We start from the raw sequence: 19,746 nt of genomic DNA, 5'->3' as shown, positions 1-19,746 counted from the left end.
GAAACTATTTTAGCAACAAAAATCTTGAAAATGAAAGCTTGTTTATTAATTATTAAAGTAAAATTAGGCATATTTATATTGACCCTTTGAAACTCATCAATAAATTTTGCACAAACTTTGTAGATATAGTACAATATTTAATATTGTGATGGTAGCTCGAAAAACTGAAAGGATCTATGAAAAAGTTAAAAAAATGTACCATTAAAATATATATTTCACCAATATAAAGTTTAAAATATCTCTAATTTTCAAATATCATCAATAATAAAAATCTCTTCCTTCCTGTATTGTATATTAATTTTCTCTAAAAAATTAATATAGTCAAGATGATCGTGAAGAGTATCTTAATACAATTCTATCTTTTTTCACTTCTTCAATAAATAAAATAAATAAAAAAAAATATCTTACTTCTTATTAGCAGTTAAAGAACGTAATTAGGGGAAAAATGATCTGGTGATATTTAACAGAAAAAAAAGTTATTTCTATTGATTGCTCAAATGATCATTTTATTCATTCTCATAAAAAAAATTATATCACATAATCTTGTAAAATTATTAAAGCAATTCAAATTAGTCTTTGAATTAAAATTAATATATTTTCTACTTAATTTCATAATTAAGACATAACAAATTTTATCCCAAACGGCAAGATTTTTTTATCTGCATAAAATTGCAAAGTCTTTGGCAAATAAGGTAATAAATATAAGATTATCTTCACTTTTTGCGCTCATGTAGACATTTCTTAATCGGTTCATAATTTTTCAATTATTTTCACAGAAGTTTCTTCAAAATTGAATCTAAAGGCATTAAATTTTACTTCATTTATAAATTTTATACAGCAATGGATTTTAATTAACAGTCACCATATTTTTCTAAAATACAGTGATTGTCAAAGTTGAGGAAAAAAGCAGTAATTGCCGAATTTTTTTAAAAATATGTAATTGGGTTTTTTTTGATAAAGTAATAAATTTAGGAAAATTGATTTGTAATTATATAAAGTATCAAAAAAGAAAACCTGAGCAAAAAGATTTGAAAAAAATATTTAAATAATCAGCATCAATAAAAATAAATAAATAACGAGGAAGGAAATAGATTTTTTAATCGATAAACATATTAAGATTTTTAATATAAAAAAAACTGAAAAACTTATGGCAATCGTAATACAATGTTTAAAAAAAATCCAAGAATTGAATTTAGGTTTCCTTAACTGATAAATAATATTTCATTCCCTTAGTTACTATCTGACGTGTCCTTTTTCTCCGTACTCATAGCAAAACTTGAAAAGTCGCTCATCAATCACTGTCAGGGTAACGAACCTCCATAGCGAACATATGGTGAGCTAGTGCAGAAATGCTTTTAACCCATTAAATTCACCAAAACGTCTCAAAGCGCCTGAGTTAGACCCCTGTCGAACGGGGAGATTTCGGAGGAGTTAGGGCTCATATGATTAAAAAACGTTTAGAATAGTTGAATATATGAATTTGTATTCTACAATACATGAGTATTTACATTGAAGTTAATCGAATAAATTACATTAAATACCAAGTCCTTGCAAAATAATAATCTCTCTGACTAAAATATGCAAGACAGTACTCATATTAATAATTTTTAAAATAAATATTGGTTAATTATCAGAAAAAACATATATTTTCTATAAAAAAATAGTGAAAATCATTCAAATTCTTTCAAATTCGAAATATATTATTTCATTTTATCTTAAATAGAAAAACGTATCTCAACTTACTTCTCAACTGTATAAGCGTCAATTCTGGAATTCTGTTTTCGAGAAAGCGCTGCGGGGTTGCATTTAGGAACAAATATTTGTATTTAGATACCATTATTTATATGTTTTTAAGCCACTTGAATCCTAGTAGGCAAATATTTGACACCCTCAGAGGAAAATGTTTCTTCATTACAATTTACTATACTAATTTTAATCAAATATTTTAAAAATATGATTAGCTGAATTTTTGGGGGTTTTGTTTAAAAGATATTCAGATTGAACCTTAAATCATTACCAGAATTCGATAGTCAATGGACTATTATCTCCCTCAAAAAGCAGGTATAATAACTATCAGTCCTTATAAATAGGAATCGAAATTTTCAAAGAGACACTATAAAGGGATATTAAAGACATCAAAATGTTGGTTCAAATAGAACAAGAATTATAAATGTACATTTTTGTATCGTATGTGAGAAACAAACGAATAATAATAAAAAAAAAATGATTCATTTAATGAAATGTTTTTAACTTGAGTTCAAACGTTATGTGCTGATATGAACTTGAAAATAAAAAAATTGTCTTACTGAGCTCAAAGAAATTGATGAAATAATTTGAGAACCATTTTCTTTAATTGGACCGATGACACTACTTTAATAGGCTATTTATTTTATGATGTTCTAGAATATATTTCCCAGAAAGTTTATTCAATTTTTAAAGACAATAAACTACAAAAAATTCTGCTTTTGGTTAATTACAATTATTTTTCTGTTACTTTTCTTCGAAAAAATTCGTAAGTGATTCAAATACACTAAACTTTCTTTTTTTATGTTTTAAAAATATCCCTTTTAAAGCCAGTAACAGCAAGCTATTTTTCTTCTTAGGATACCAAATAGCGTTGTGAAGGAAATGAAATCTTATCAAATAATAATTGCGTGGAATTCCCTAATCATTCTATTAATTAACCATTTAAATTAGATTTTTTTTTGTTTTTATATCATTGTATCATTGAATAGCTGAAACAAAGATTTGATGTCGAAGTAAACGTCTTGTCATAGCCCAAAAACTCAGCATTCTATCTAAACCATAGTCTTCTAATTTCATACTTGAAAATGTTCCCTTTAGACAGCTATTTTCTTTCATTCTTTATGTTTTTTCATAAAATATACATTATGTGTGAGATATATAATAGCAATATTTATTATGTGAATAAAATTCACAAGATTCAAAATATTTTTAAAAAAAATATTCATTATAAAGATGTGGTGAAATAAACAGCGTTATTTTTTTTCTCTAATTAATGTATCGCAAAAAACGTTCTGAAGAATCCCAGAAACCTATTTTTTTAGCTACTACAAATATGTATATTATCTATCATACATGATTCTACATAATGTAAAGAAATATATTTTTTAAAAAAATATATGAGTTTATTTTGCCTTTTAATGCTTTTATTACAATATCGAAATGATGACTTCCTACATAATTCAGGTTCTGTCTATCAGTTTCTTTTTGAAATAGCGAAAGAAATGCAATATCTATTAATAATAAACATGAAAGTGTGTATGTATTGGAGTTCTATTGTTCAGATCGTTTGCCCTACAACTACCAAATTTAGCACATGCATACCTGGAGAGTAGGAAAGTGCATCTCATATCGAGTTTTTTGAAATTTTAATTAGAATTTTATCAAAAACTAAGCTGAATTTGATCGTATTTCTGCGATAACTTCTGAAAATATTATCACACATAATTAAGTTTTACACCGTTTCAAAATTTAAAAAATTGCCTTTTCAATAATGCTAATATAATAGTCTTGAAATATTTTACCGAATTTTTTAATTTTTTTTTCCTTTATTGACAATAGATTTCATTGTTGCCTTGTAGTTCAAACGATTTTCATTGGTCATCCACTTTGTGATGGCGTGAATTTCCTCCATTGTTGAATGTCAAAGTAGGATTTTGCTTATTATCTGAGTATGTAGTTAACGAGATGAATAAAAAGGTGAATACCACGGAAATTATAGAATAGATGAATGACACATTTACATTTTTAATAGTATAATGATGTCATGGGACAGGTCTTCATTAGAAAGATTCATGTACACTATGAGAAGAGACTGCATCATGAATATGAAGTTACATCTAAATGATTTAATCGAAATTAGAGATAACCATTATTCTCGGAGAACCACCTGTCAAGTTTTCAATAATTTAAAAGCAATATCCGGCAGAATCAAATTTACTAAATAATCCATTTATGAACAGTTTTTTATTATTCAATTCCTTTTGTATTATCAATCTTGTTTAATTAAATGTTAAGACAATTTTACTCCTTCTAAAATGATGAGTTATTGAGGATAACATTTTTTTCATATCTTTATAACAATTGTTATATATGTTTCTTCAATTAAATTTTTTTTTATATCTACAGTTCTTAGCCTCTACCTTTTGAAAGACTATTTCAAATTATCTTTGACTGCATTTCAGTGAGAAAAAGAATGAAATGAATTTCTTTCAGTATTTAGCATAAATTACAACTTCGCATAGAATAATATCTTAATAAACCAAGTAGTACGAAAAGAAAGGTTATATTTTCGTCTGAAATCAATAATCATATCAAAATTTTGAAGTAAATTCAAATGTTCAGGAAATTATATTGATAAAAAATCTTAGTAAAATAAGAGTATTTAATATTAAAAGAAAAAATCTAATTTTTTTATAATGACTAATTAAGAAAAAGTTAAAGCATTTAGAAATAAGGCAGTTAAAGCATTCAAATTCAAATTAAATTCGCATTTAATTTTTTTTGAAATATTATCTATTATATATTTGTAATACTTGGATATTAAGAGGATAACAATTTAATATGGCTGTTTTAAATAGATATCTACTGACTGATAAGACAATTAAATAAGTTTATATGTTATTTCTATAGACAAATAACCATCTCCTCCTCTTTTTCTTTGTTTTTAGATTTTTAAATCAATTCGCATTTGTATGAAATATATATTTGCAAAATTAAATCAAATTTCTTTCTTGCATTGAAATACATTTTATGATATTAATCTGAATTGACATTAATTGTTTTATTTTGGTAGTCGAAATTTCCGAATATTGATAATTACTGAACATTGCTTGCCTTGCCTCTACAAATATAAAATAAAGTTGTTCAATTTTCCTTTGAAGACAATATTTCCCAAATTATAAAAAAAAAAATGTTATACAATTATACAATTTATGTTATGGTGTTGATATTAGAAACATTTTCTACAATCGAAATATTTTCTGACAGTTTTAAGATAGAGATTTTTAAAGACATGAATGTTGTTTAAATTTAAAATTTGCAACGATTCCTGTCAGTCGGAAATTCACATCCACTCTGAAAAGAGGGAGGGGGGGGGGAGATTTCCTCTTGATATATTTTTGTGACAAATTAATCAATCTCACGAGTTCTCCGTTTAATTTTGTTACATGTTTCTTGAAAACAATCTTAATTTTATCCAGCTTACAAGAATGCGGTATTTCGGGGAGAACACTGTTACATTTGAAAAGCCCTTTATACTTTTCCGAATTTTAGTTAAGGCAGCGTCATGTAAAGATATTCTTAGGCATCTACAATGTTGCTTGTATTGATACCCATTATACACAGATTATGGATTTACTTTTGATGTTTCGAAAATTCAGTACTATTATTTAAAATCAGCTGGAAGCAGCGGAGAGAAAAAAGGCGGAACAACAAATCAAGATATAAAATTTCAAAGTTGTTTTTCGGGTAATTAAGGGTAATTATCAGTTTAATCTTTTGAAAAAAAAAGTTTATTATTAGAAAGAACTATCAATCCTCTCAAATCAAAATGAGAAATATGAATTCCATATGGCCCTCCCCCCCCCCTGAGTTTATACACCAAGTTTTCCTGCTGAAGGTAATTAAACTCCAGTAAACCTACAAAATGTGCGCAATTGCCCTTAGTTAATGAGTGAATGCAAGTTCCACTACCCCGGGAATATGGTGTGTCTTTCCTACGATGTGGTATGTGTCGTCATCCGCGATCGATAGATCTATATGGTTTGGTCATGCCGAATCTTACAATTTTTTTAGACATTTTATTAAGATTACTGTAAGTCGACTCTTTTTATTTTTTATGCATAAAATATTAAAACTTATAATTTCTTTAGAAAAATTTTTACTCTTTTTACTTTTTTTTACTCTTTATTTATTGGCATTGATTGTTCAGGGTTTTTTTAAATCTTTTTGTTTGTATTTTTATCTGATAAACAATTTAATTACTAGTTGCTTTTATTGTTTTAGTTTGTTGGCTTTACAGCTTTACCAAAGAAAATAGTTTGGATATTATTAAATTACCAAATTTTATTGATTATTGTCTTTTTCATTTAAAAGACAAAAGTATACATTTTAAAGAAATATAGTGACCGTTAATCGCAGCTACAAATAATTACTGAATCAAATATTGAAGTAAAGTAAAATTTGGCACATTTAATTTTTATTTTAAAAAGGCTACTGTGTGAATAATTGAAACATCAGAAACCGGCTGGAAAGCAACAACGTTTAAACGGTGAGTACAGATAATCTTATTGTATTTAACTCGTTTTATTTATTAAAAATCTTGGGAGTTTAGCAAATGCCAATTTCATAGAAGTATATATTAATTATAAAATTAAAGAAAAATTATTAAATTTGATTCGGAAATTAATTTTATGCGCTGTTGGAGAATTCAACTAGAATAATCTGACTGGCTCAAGTAGACTTTTTACTGTAAGCGTAAAAACTGAAGCCTATTTGAGCTACAGATAACATTTTCTACCGAATATTATCAGAGCGTGTTTTTTGTTTGTTCATTATACTTCCTTTGCGGAAGCAAAGAGGAAAAATTTAATTAAACTAAAAAACACTTAAATGAAAATTATTTATTAAATATGAAAACGAAATCGATATTTTTATAAAAACTAAGGAAATATTGATTTTTCTCCTCACCATGTTGCAAACGACAACAGTGATGAGGTATAAAAAATATTGATCTGCATTTTATGTCAACATTTAAATTTCGTGTTATACATTTAAAAATTGTTTTTATATTTAGTTGAGTTTTTATGCAATATCCAAGAAGATTTAAAAAGAAATATTTTAAAAGATTAGGAGAATTATAACCATAATGAATTTAACATACCAATTAAAATACCAATTTTATTTTTGTTATTAAAATGTTTCTTACTTAATAAATAATCAAATACGTTTTTGAAAAAAAAAATCGAATTTCTAGTTCAAAACATCACAGGATGAAATGTCTTATGCTTGATTCGTCTATTCTTATTTGTTCTAAATTATGTAGTAGCGATAAAATGTTCACACTCACAAAAAATATAATTAAAATCTTCGAAGTGCATAAATGTAAATCAAACATAGAACAAAAAACTAAACAAACCCCTTCCTCAAACCATAATTGACTACCAAGATATTCGTTTCGCTTTTTTCGTTTTTCCTGATACGTATTCTACCGTTATCTACTGTGAGCGGAATTTTGACCATTGGAAAATATATGAAATTTTATAACCTTAATTGCATTTAAATTTCAAACTTTCTGCTAATTTTGTTCTTCTCCCCCCCCAAAAAAAAAATGTCATCCGATTGTGTTTTAGGAGTCCACCATGTGCTTTTGTAGTTTGTTTCATGCCGGGTACAGAGAACTGACTGATGGTAACTCACGAGGTAAAATAACGATCATTTAAATAAGATCACTGGATCTAATACGTGGTATTACAAAAATTTACGACCAAATAAGTTATCTCTGCAATAATAATAAGCCCCAAAGTTTGGATAATAAATAAATAAAAATAGTTATCAGTAATTTTTGTAATTTTTAACTGCTAGATTATTCAAAAACAAATTCAAAAATTTATTTCTAAAATGCCAGTGTAAAAGGAAGGAAGAAATAAATAATATAAAAGTGCTCATATAGATGAAGAAAAAAAATTGGCGGAGTAAGAATGGTCTATATGATTTATTGGACTCTGGCTCTGAGCGGTTCTACCTGGATCATGTGGAAGAGAACATAATGAGTAAGTGTAGGCGACGAAAAAGAAGTTTTCTAGATCTGGAGACGAATGTGAAGGGAACGATCAGAATATTGAAACTTCAATGAACGGAACTGTTTGGCATAAAATTCAAGAAAGCTCTAAACCTGGAAGATCCCGACTTCATACTTTTTTCAGATAAATATTGTGTTCAATGGATATACAAAACGCAATGCTATGAAGGGGAAAATAAGAAATGCATTTTCGTTGATACTTCAGTATCATATTATGAACCATATAAAAGTATGTAACGATGTTTATTTAAATTACTGAAATAAAAAATAATTTTTAAATTTCTAGACTTCTTTCTAAAAATGTACATGCCTCAAATCCAAAAATAATAATGATAATAATAATGTTTTCTAATTATTATATGACAATTATTCTGGGTTTTATTACTCATGTTGAATTCTGCATCATTTATGATTAGCTGGAAAAGAATATAACGAAAATTGGTCATTTGACCCTTCAACAGTAGAAATAGGTGTATATAAAATGACGGTATGTTTAGGGTTAAAGTAGGAAATGCTAACACTTTATAAAGTTTACGTATTTAAGATCATGAAATTATGACTATAAAATGGTATTCTTTCGAAAAATGAGCTAAAATTTGAAAGCTATTCAAACGAGCTAAAATTTGAAATTTTTATAAAGAAATAAATCAGAAAGAGCGTTTCAGTTCAAAAATTAAAGGTATTATTATTATTATTATTATTATTCTCAGAGTTTAAACTTAAATACTTTCATCGAGTTCAATCTATACACAAAATAAGTTTTCTTTCACGGAAGAAATTAAAATTCCACATGTTAAGAACTTATGTTATTCCATGGAGATAAATCTTCCTAAAAATGCTTTTATACTTTAGAAAATAAAATCGCTTTATTATCTAAATTAGATTTTTCTCCGAAAAAGATTTAAAGTTTTATTTTATAGAAATTATATTTGAAAAATACATTTTCTGTTTAATAAAACATGATTGATATAATATTTCAATATATAGTTTCAAAGTAAAATATCTATGTAATACGACTAAGTTTTACGTAGTTAGTATCATCTGCCTAAATGCTATGAAAATAAACAATATCCATTGGTACTTACTTCCAATTTCATAAGTTTCATGACTCCGAAATTAAGCAAAGACATCTCAAATTTATAGAATTTCGTGAGCATGTGGAGGATTCTCATGTTTATTTTGATTAATCAGTCAGCTCAGTCTTGCAACTACGATTATCAGAAATACTTAAATTTGAGAAACACCATCTGTATAAAGATAATCTATGGATCGCTCGTCAATGATCAAAGAAAATAAACAATTAGACCAGCTGGTTCAAAAAAAAAAAAAAAAACCGTTTGCAAATATTAATAAATAATTATTTAAATTTTAAATTCTATATTTCTTCAGTCAGTTTGTTGGAAAAATGACTAAAGAAAAATAACCGCTAGAAATGCGATTGATATGATGAATACTATCTATTTTATTTATAAGTTTAACCACATTACCATTAGTTAACATAACTCTCCAGTAAAACTTTACAAGCAAATCATAAATAGATCAGTATGTTAATAAATGTAATGGGTCATTTATAATTTATTATAGTAAAATGTAATAGTATCCATTTGCCTCAGATAGAGATGCAAAGAAATGATGCTTAAGCATGGCCTATTTTGCCACTTTTAAACAAAACAAATAACTAACAAACAAAATCAAATCATTAATTATGCTACCATGTTGGGGAAACTTAATAGCATAAAAGGTAGTAAAACTGAAAAAAAAATGGAAATTCTGCTCTTTGTATTTCACCTTTCAAATTCCAGAGGGTTTCACTGTTTTAGAGAATAAGACAGAAATTTTTGTAAAACGAGGACTTTCGCTCATCTTTCTATATTTACTACAACTGATTCCTCAGAATCAGGTAAAAAAAAATATTAAGTTGAAGAGTTTTAAGAAAAAACATGATGTTATTGATAATTTAATACTGAACTTTGTCTCAGGAAAAGATTTGTAATTGTTTATTTCAGATATTAAATTAATATTCACATATTCAGTTGATTTGAACATAGGTCTCAGAATCGTTCCGCTTTAAAATATTTTCATCATTATCAAGTACAATCAAATAATACCTTACCAAATTCGAAAACAAATACACATATCTCTACATACGGGGTTACTCATTAAAAAAAATCGTATCCAAATGTAATTGTAATTTCCTTTAACATTGTCCTCTTCGGCTGCCGCACACTTCACACAATGGTTCCGCCCTGGAGCATTAGAAGTGTGCGGCAGTTAACTTCTCCCAACTTGTTTTGAGATGGCGTGCCGCTAATGTGTCGCATTCTATATGAAGTCTCCTTTAGTCGGAAATGGGATTGCCTCCAGAGACATTTTCAGCTTTGAAAAAACTCATAAGTCACACGGAACCACGCCATGAAAGTAGAGAGTCTGACGAAGTAAAGGTATCTTGTATTTGGATACGAAATTCTGTATAAAATTTTTAAAAATGAACGGGAGAGTTATGGCTGACGTACTACATACAGATGCAGTTTATATACATATATGTAATGATATTTTAAAATCTAGTTTAAAATTAATTTCCTAATTTATAATTTAATTTAGCCCATATTAACTTCATTCTAAAGTATTCTCTTATTTCCTGATCTCATTCCCCTTTTTACATTTAATTAATTCAAGATAAGTTTTGTAAAATGCTTTCGTCAGAGGTTCCCACACTCCGAGTGAAGGGATAAATATTACTGATTTTAACAAATTCTTCTAAAAGATCTCTATGATTTCCTCGTCTGGGTCGGCTAGTGTAGAGAAATCCATATCAAAATTTCATTTCTTTTACGCTAATCTGCTCTTGTATCGGGCTGTGAACGGACGAGCCTTGTCCGCGCCTCTTGTAAATAAATCATGCCCCCCGGGATGGATAAAAGCTACGATTAAAAATTTCAAAGTGTCTTTCGGTCTTCGGCCACGACACTGCTTAAAAATTTATGTTTGCATACATACAATATACAGGGTGGTAAAAAAAAAACTTCCCCTATATATGAAACCCTAGCGACCTGTCCGCTCAACCAATCGAACCAAAATTTCAGACATGGTTGTTTGAAGGTATGCGCTGGAGATTGTGATGATTCTAAACAACACAGAGCTCACGGTTACGGTTACAGTGAGAGAATTTCGAAATTTTCGAATGGCAACACCCACTTTTTCCTTGCGCAAATTGATCAGCGTATTGAAAAACCACAAATGAAGTTGGAACGATTAACGTGTGACGTAAATTGCCGGCGTAAAGCATTTGCAAAGAAGAGCATTATAAAGGAATAATGACAACACAGAGAGGAGGAGCTTTGACGCACCTTGCATAATTCACAGGGTTAAACAGTAGCAACGAAATGTCATTAGTGGCATTGTATGGAATGGATGCAAGATGGGGCTCCTCCACACGTCACCCAATGTGTTCGATCAGTGCTGCAACAACACTTTGGTGATAGAGTCATCTCTCATAACTTTGCGGTTTCGTGGCCACCGCGATCCCGGACCACACTTCTATGGATTTCTGCTTCTGAGTTTATCTGAAATCTAAGGTGTACACGCTTGGTCCACGAGATGTGTCGGAATTGCAAGATGTAATAACACGTGTGAAGTTATGCAGATTCCTTCTTTCATGTTACGTTCGACATTGTTGTCCACAATCTTCTGAATGCAATGCGTTGTCGCCTGCGAAGGCGAACACGTTGAAAACCTGTAATTATAACTTTCCATTCCAATAAAAGCTTTTTTTTCTTTCCTCTCTGCATTGTCATTAGTCCTTTATAATGCTCTTCTTTGCAAATGCTTTACGCCGGCAATTTTCGTCACACGTTAATCGTTCCAACGTCATTTGTGGTTTTTCAATACGCTGAACAATTTGCGCAAGGAAAAAGTGAGTGTTGCCATTCGAAAATTTCGAAATTCTCTCACTGTAACCGTAACCGTGAGCTCTGTGTTGTTTAGAATCATCACAATCTCCAGCGCATACCTTCAAACAACCATGTCTGAAATTTTGGTTCGATTGGTTGAGTGGATAGGCCGCTAGGGTTTCATATATCGGGGAAGTTTTTTTTTGACCACCCTTTATATATATATATATATATATATCCACCCTTTATATATATATATATATATATATATATATATATATATATATATATATATATATATATATATATATAAAGAGAGAGAGAGAAAAACGAATAGCAAATAAAATTTCAAACTGATAAATAAATTTTGAATTTGATTTTGAGAGGTGTATAGCGTACTGATATTTAGTGACTATATTACAAGGTGATCAAAATTAAACCTTCTACTCTCTATACAGCAAACTACTCAGCGTAAAGGCTCCAAAATTGTTTAGCATACTATTCAAGACATCGGGAAACGGAGTACAAATAGAAAAAAAAAAAAAAAAAAAAAAACCTGATAAATGGCGCTGTACAATAGAAAATATCCTGAAAAGACACAAATAACCACAAAAGAACAAACACATAAGGTATGGAATTTCCTTTCTAATTTCTGCTGCTGATGTGAAAAAAAGATGAAAAATTGAAGAAACTTAAACTGTTATTGTAACTGCAATTTCGCACTGTAAGCAAAATTTGCATAAACCCTTGGTTTGCAGATACTGTTCTAGATATAAAAGGGAATAAAACTGGGAAAATGTAATTTTTATCAGCGATGGCTATTACGATGCCAGAACGGGCTTTGCTTGTGAAGTTGTTTTATGAAAACAAAGGAAATTCTGCAGCTGTACTTCGAGAGTTTCGTCGACTTAAGAATGTACGCAAAGGACTATTACTTCCCCAAGCTCTCAGGAGGATGATTGCGCGATTCGAGAAAACTGGAGATCTTAGAGTTCAACAGAGTTGAAGACGCAAATCGACTCGTTCAGATGTTGTTGCCACCACCATTTTTGAACAATCAGTGGATAATGTTGTATAGAATGTAGTAGTGTACGTGCAATTTCCTGGCACTTGGGTAATCCCTACACTACAGTGTGGAACGTACTGAGAAAAATAATGCCTTTTTACCAGTACAAAATTCGTTACAATCAGCAGTTGCTACTCATCGACAGGTAGAAGTGATTGACCTTTTCATTGACATTTTTAGAATTGAAATGGATGCATCGTGGTCATGGCAGATTATATGGAGCGATGAAGCACATTTCCATTTAAGTGGAGCAGTCAACTCCCATAAGTGTCGCATTTTGGACACAGAAAACCCTTGTACCTTCCAAGAGATTCCACTTCACTCACCGAAAGTTACAGTCTAGTGTTGATTCACAGTCACATTTATTTTTGGACATTTCTTTTTCAAAGAGGTTACATGCAACGGCCTTGTGACGGCCAGGAGGTACCGAAAGATGCTAAAAAATTTTGTTGAACCGCAAATGCAACAGCGCCAATGTCTTGATTCAATTACTTTTATGCAAGACGGTCTCCACAGATTGGATTCGGTGTATAGAAGTTTCTTTAGCAACATATTACTAATGATGAAGTAATTAGTCTTGTGTTCCCGACCACCTGGCAATCTCGTTCTACAGATCTTAATCCCTGTGGTTTTTGGATTTAGGGATACTTAAAAAGTCTTGTTTATCGAGGACGTCTGATAACCTGGCAGATTTGAAAGACACTATCACTCTGCATGTGAGAAGCATCTCAATCGACCGATTACGATCCTCAATTGAAGAAGCTGTCTATAAAATGTACATTTTACATCTTGAAGAAGGGAACCATATTGAGCAGTTTCCCATGCTTCGATAAGGTCCATGTGATTAAATGTTTAGTGCGTTGGAATAAAATGTGCTACAAATGTGTATTTTATGTCTTTTCAGCATATTTTCTGTTGAACAGCGCCATCTACCGTTGTTTTTGGAACTTTTGTTTGCCTAATACATTTTCCCATGTCTTGAATAGCATGCTCAACAATTTTGGAGCCTTTACACTGAGTAGTACACTGTATAGAGAGCTCAGAGTAAGGGTGTTTTAATTTTGATCACCCTGTATTATTTTGACAGTTTTTTTATCCAAACTTAAAATATAGTGCAAATTATCTATTAATTTAAGTATTTTTAAAGAATACTTCTTAGTATTAAAGATTAGCAGCTCAAATATGCAGAAATGTATTTCGTACGATTCATTACTTTAAGGACAAATCAACACGCATTTTAGTTCTCTTGTAATATCTTGGTCAAGACTACTCACATAAGAGAATAGTGTAACAAAATAATTATTTTATGTACAGACTTATATATGCAGAAAAGTTATGTTTGTTTCTACGTCTAAATTTAATTCGTAGTTAAATTATGCTATTTTGAGAGATTTAAATTTTGTTCGTGCTATTAACTTGCTTTCCCTTACATCAAGATAATCTTCTCTGCTAATTGAAAGACACTATAACGTTATTCATTTATTACTAACGGCCTTTCATGACCAATTAGTTGGCCAGGATTAATGATTGCTAAAATTTTCAATTAAATATATGATTTGTTACCTTTTAATGATTCTGTCATTAGATTAGTTTTCAAATTTTGATAGACATGTGACGTGTATAATTTTAGTAGCCTTACATCGTCCTGTTTATTGTGTAATGAGTCTTTGTAATTTTCATAATCGTACCTAAAATTTCAATTTTAATTTGAAACGAAAGTGCTTTAGAATGGATGCATTCGGAAATGCTTTCTTGCAGAAGCAATTTAAAAAATGAGTTAACTGTAAAAAGTTTTCGTCATTGCTTGTTTTGAAAGTTTAACTTAATTGTAAGTTTTAAAAAACTTCAAAACGTTTTTAAAAGTATTTCCAAAATAGAAACTTACTCTACTTGGAAAAATAAAACCATCTTCATACCTTCATCAAAAACAATGAACAAAATTCTGGATGAAACATTTGTAGCAACAATGAAAACAATTTGAATTTCTTTACATTAGTGAAATATACTGTAAAATAACTTTTAAATTGTTCCATAAACTAATTAAATTCCCACATAATGTTTCGCTGATATACCGTCAAGTATTCGGTAAACTTCGTATAATTTGTTTTAATCTCTGTGAGTAATAAATAAAAAAATAGGAAAAAAATTGGAATTAAGAAACTCTATGTCTTCCCGAATAAACAAGCTATTTTTGTAAAAATGTGGTTAAGTAATGCGTGCATCGACAAGAATGATTTATGACCCATTACAGATGAATTGAAGTATTTAGTGATTCGGAAAATCCCAAGTAATTTTTTCTTTATCAGTTTCACCAACTGAAATTTTGTGTTTTAATTGGATTATTGTTTGTTATTTAAGTAATATTTTTTTTTCTTAAGAAGGCTGTATAAAAAGTATCCAACCTTGAAAAGTGTTCGATGTCCTTTTCCTGCTCACAGTGGTGTTGTTAGGGGTGCCTCAACAGTGTACACTAGAAGATGACATCTTAATACGTATATTTGAATTTCCCCCCATGTTCGAAAGTACCAGTTCACTGCATGGCAGCCGCTGAGTGAATCTCTATTATGCTAGTTCGTCAGAGTTTTTAATTTCTCTCACAATGGCTCAACAAATTGAGCAAAGACGCAGAATCAGTTTGGAAGAAAAGCGTCAAAATTTCATTTAATTGTTAAATGATTAATATTCTAATAAAAATTTTAATAAATAGTTCTAATGTGTACACTTTCATTTCCCAATACATATGTCAAATTTGGTAGCTTTTGGACGAATACAGAGGTTCTCTTTTTTTTCTGTGATAAAATAAATGCCCCCAAACACATAAATTTAAGAAAAGGCGTGTGTGGTGCTTTTCCCCCAATTTTCCTTTGGTCATCAGATATATAATTGTTCTCCCCTCTTGTAAGAACTTGAATGTTTCAGAGAAAACTTTATTTTGCGTCAGAAAGACCAATTAGCTTATCCATCATTTCTATAACAGTAAAATGCAGTTGTAACGGAACTAAACAGAACAAAAATCACATCATTTAGTGATAAAAAGATCATACTTCTGGCAAAGAAGGGCAGAACCCGTTCTGTCTCGATGCAGGATATCTACAGTCGTAAAACTTTAAGAAGTCATTGTGGCCGAACATCAGAAGAAGTTGCATGTTTGTATCGCATACAATTTTTTACTATTTTATTTACTTAGTTTTTAAAGGCAAAGATAATTCTAGAAAATTTCTGCTAGACCCTATTCTTTTCTTTCTAATGCTTTCTCTCCCTTTCACACAAAATTCTGATGACCCGTATTGTCTTATGTGTATGCCCACTTACCGTTAGGCAAGCTGGAGCTGACCAATCCGCTATTGCGCAACAAAACGTTATCGATACGTAGATAAGCTATAAAGAATTCTTAGCTGTGCTCTCAGCCTCATGCCAAATTATCACAATTCTAACTGTTAAATGATGTCAAAATGAAGAATAAAGAAAACATTACGATAAAAGACCTTCTTATGGAACAGACAATGAAAAAACTATAGGAATTAAAAATCTGATAGGCAAGATGGAAAAAAACAAAACAAGAAAAAAAAAAAAAAAACACCCAGACAAATCAATCCTAGTAGAAAAAAAGACATACGCCCCCCCCCCCCCACACACAAAATTCTGAATGTAAAAAATGATTTAGTAGAGATCCAAAGAACACGATTTGGTTCTGGTTTAAAACTAAAATCTACATTGTTGAGACCGTATAGAATCACCAGTGAATCCCAGAGATAAATATGAAGTAGAGAAAGTAGACAATCTTGAAAAAACCTAATATGACTTCCGTATCAGCCAGTCTTTTAAAACATTTCTCTTCTAGTTAAATATCTGAATACCAAAACGATTCTTATCTTTGCATTTGTAAAATACGCTGTTTTCTGTCTTTATCTAATATATCCTAAGATTCCTCCACTTTTCTCGTATGATATTTCAAACAAAATGGAACTTCTGTCTCTAACAAGTAACGTTCTAAAAAGTCATTTGACTAATAGTAATATTATATTTCATATTTATTTAGTTTTGGTGCATCTTATATCTTTTTTTACGTAATTGCATTCAAAGCACATTGACATGTACTATTCTGCTATATTATTTTAATGTATTTTCTGAATTAGCCATATTATTTTGGTGTGTATTATGTTTTTACTTCATTATTATTACAATATATAGGGATTTATTTTGTTTGCATCACCCGTCACTGAGTGTCAAATTGTCGAATATGTAGAATTAACCTATAATGCTTGCTATGCTCAGTATATTTAATCTACAATTGCTAATGTATTTTCCCAATCTTAGAGAGCAGCATGATTCAAAATCATCGTACTTTATAATGACAACTATTGATGAGGCTGAGATCATATGATTTGTCTTGTCGAATGTAAATTTGGCTCTTGGTATGAGAGACAAAGTATTTGGGTATGGTCTCATAATTAGGTAACCATGTTCAAACCGTATCATTATAATGCTGTTGAAAGCAGAGATTGATATGATATAATCAAGAAACTTGTAACTGATTGAAAAAGAACTACGGGGAAATTTCAACATTTATTTTTATTCTAATACCAAAATTTATACAACATTAAGCCCTGGTTTGGCCCTGGGATTTGTTGATCGTCATTGTAAAAATCCAATTTTAAGGGAAATTGCAACCTTTTGAAACAAAATGGCAAGATGTTTGGAATAACATATATTCGGGGTATTAAAACGCTGTCTCCTTTAGCAGCTCCTGTAATAATAATAGCTTTTATAATATTGCATCAAGATTTCGCATGAACAGAGCTGGAGCGCCAAATTTAAGCTCCGTCTTATGCGAAGATACACCTGTTAACTCTGAAGTGTTGAGACATTCAACGGTGAAGGCACTACTATCGTCATTAGCCATCACAGTTTTTATGGATGTGTATATTTTGGAATTTCCGAAGATCATGTCTAAATTTTTTTTTGTTTATATTATTGACGCACTCTTTTTTGGCGACAGCACTGCCCTCTCACACAACCATTCTTCATTATTTATATTAACCTCCACGTTATCCTCCTCCACTTAACCTATTGAAAATAACTTGCATGATAAGTTCATCTTCTGTAGTCACTGGATGGGAAAATTCTTCTGAAAATAGAATTATCGAATCTGCATCCGTTTCTAGACGACCCTCTCAATATGCAGAATTTTATTTGCAAAGACACCTGATTCATGGTCGTTGTACCGTTGGATGCTCATGTTGCTCGTAAGATGGAGCTTTTCAGTCCTAAACCACAGAGAAGACGCCCTGAGACATGCGTTTATTTCATCCACCGGTATGACTCTCTCAATAACTGTCAGTGTCTGTCTAAAACCGCCTGCCCGCAAAACGACAACGCTGCCCATCACCACCTGTTGCCGCAGATGTCCTGCAAGTTGTGATTTAACGCCTCTGCATGCTTGTGTGACATTGTGCACTCGTCCCATACTATTAACTTTCACTGCTGCAAAAGAACTCCCCGGCTGCTGTTTTAGGTGATGTTGCATGTTGGAGTATCTTCGCTTGCAAGATTAAGCGACAATTTGAAAACGGAATGTGAAGTCCGGCCACTGTTAAGCAAAGTTGCAGCAATGCTCGAGGAAGCTACAGCCAGAACTATATTGCGGTTCTTGCAGAGTTGGGCTACCAGAAGATTCAGCACAAACGTCTTACCCGTACCCCCTGGTGTGTCAAGAAAGAATAATCCCTCCTCTCCACTATTACTCGGTGCAGAATCGTTTCGTAGATTTGACGCTACTTGGGAAGTAATCCTAGTGTCATTTCATTAAACTGCACTTTTAAGACCACGGTGTCGTAGTTTAGCTCCTTCACAACTCCTCTTCGAAAGATTAGATTTGCGTTTTCTGGGCATTTCGAAAAAGTATCAAATAATAACAAATAATTTTTTTAAAACTAATCTAAAAAAACGACGTACTTAAAACTATAAATAAATTTATTAAAAGTATATTGTAAAACAAAATAGAAAATCAAGGCAAGTCGTTTTCACTTCCTACTATTAGTTAACTCTCTCTATATATATATCTTGTTCAAATTGTCAATCGCTAATAAAATACTTTTTATTCATCCACTCAAGTTCAAATACATTTCTTAAAACTGGTAGTGGATGACACTTGATGTTAATACAGTTTTTTTCAAATATTAATTAATTAATTAAATTTGTCCAGTAATCTCTATTTGGTCGCCAATTCCGTCACCATGTCGCCAAGTTTGTCGCCAAGCTCTATTTTGCCATTTAATATTGTAATTCTGTCTTGTGTATATACATATTTACATTAATTGTAATTATTTATTATAAAGTAACTCAAATAATAAAAAAAATTGTTGACCTAAGTAGGAATTGACTTAATTTTCCTTAATATATTACTTGTTTATTTATCGATCGAGTTTGAGATAGCTACAACAGTATAATACACATAATTTTAAAACTTTTAATTAAAATGAAAATATAGTTGTCAACATCAGAACACATTGAGCATGCTTGAATTTTCAACGCCAGTTGGAGTAACGCAAATCCGTAAATTTTCTACGCCAGTTAGGGTACCGCAATACAGATTACAAATTTTTTATTTCTTTTATTCTGTTTTATTTTAATTTAAAAGTACTTCAGAATGAATCCGACAGATCGATTAATTAACAATTTTTAATTTTAAATGCATCAAACACTAAGAAAATGAACAGAATCATTTGATATAATCTATCGAAAACATACTTAGCCTAACCTCTTTAGAGTGGGAAAGAAAAACAACTGAAGCCCTACTCATTTGGAGGTGGGGAAATGAAGACTTTTGGCGGGAAAGTTCGTTTTTAATTAATAAAAAATTAACCACTCAATTAACCGGAATAAATAGCAGCCTATGTCCTATTCCAGACTATAATCTACCTCTGCTCTAAATTTCATCCAATTCCGTTCAGCCGTTGTGGCGT

The 19,746-nt window shown here is 30.5% G+C and overlaps 1 protein-coding gene across 1 annotated transcript in view; it reads right to left on the bottom strand.

Moving 5' to 3' along the window:
* LOC129960010 (uncharacterized) overlaps nucleotides 1–8,993 on the bottom strand; it is a 42,347-nt gene extending 33,354 nt beyond the window's left edge. Inside the window, exon 1 of the mRNA XM_056073008.1 lies at nucleotides 8,911–8,993. The gene's annotated coding sequence lies outside the window, so the exon portion shown is untranslated. The remainder of the gene's footprint in view (nucleotides 1–8,910) is intronic.
* Between the last annotated feature and the right edge of the window lie 10,753 nt (nucleotides 8,994–19,746).

The sequence above is a fragment of the Argiope bruennichi genome, chromosome X2 (assembly GCF_947563725.1).
Source record: "Argiope bruennichi chromosome X2, qqArgBrue1.1, whole genome shotgun sequence".
In the NCBI taxonomy this organism is placed as follows: domain Eukaryota; kingdom Metazoa; phylum Arthropoda; class Arachnida; order Araneae; family Araneidae; genus Argiope; species Argiope bruennichi.
Note: the sequence above shows the minus strand (reverse complement) of the source record. Positions and strands in the feature narration are given on the sequence as shown.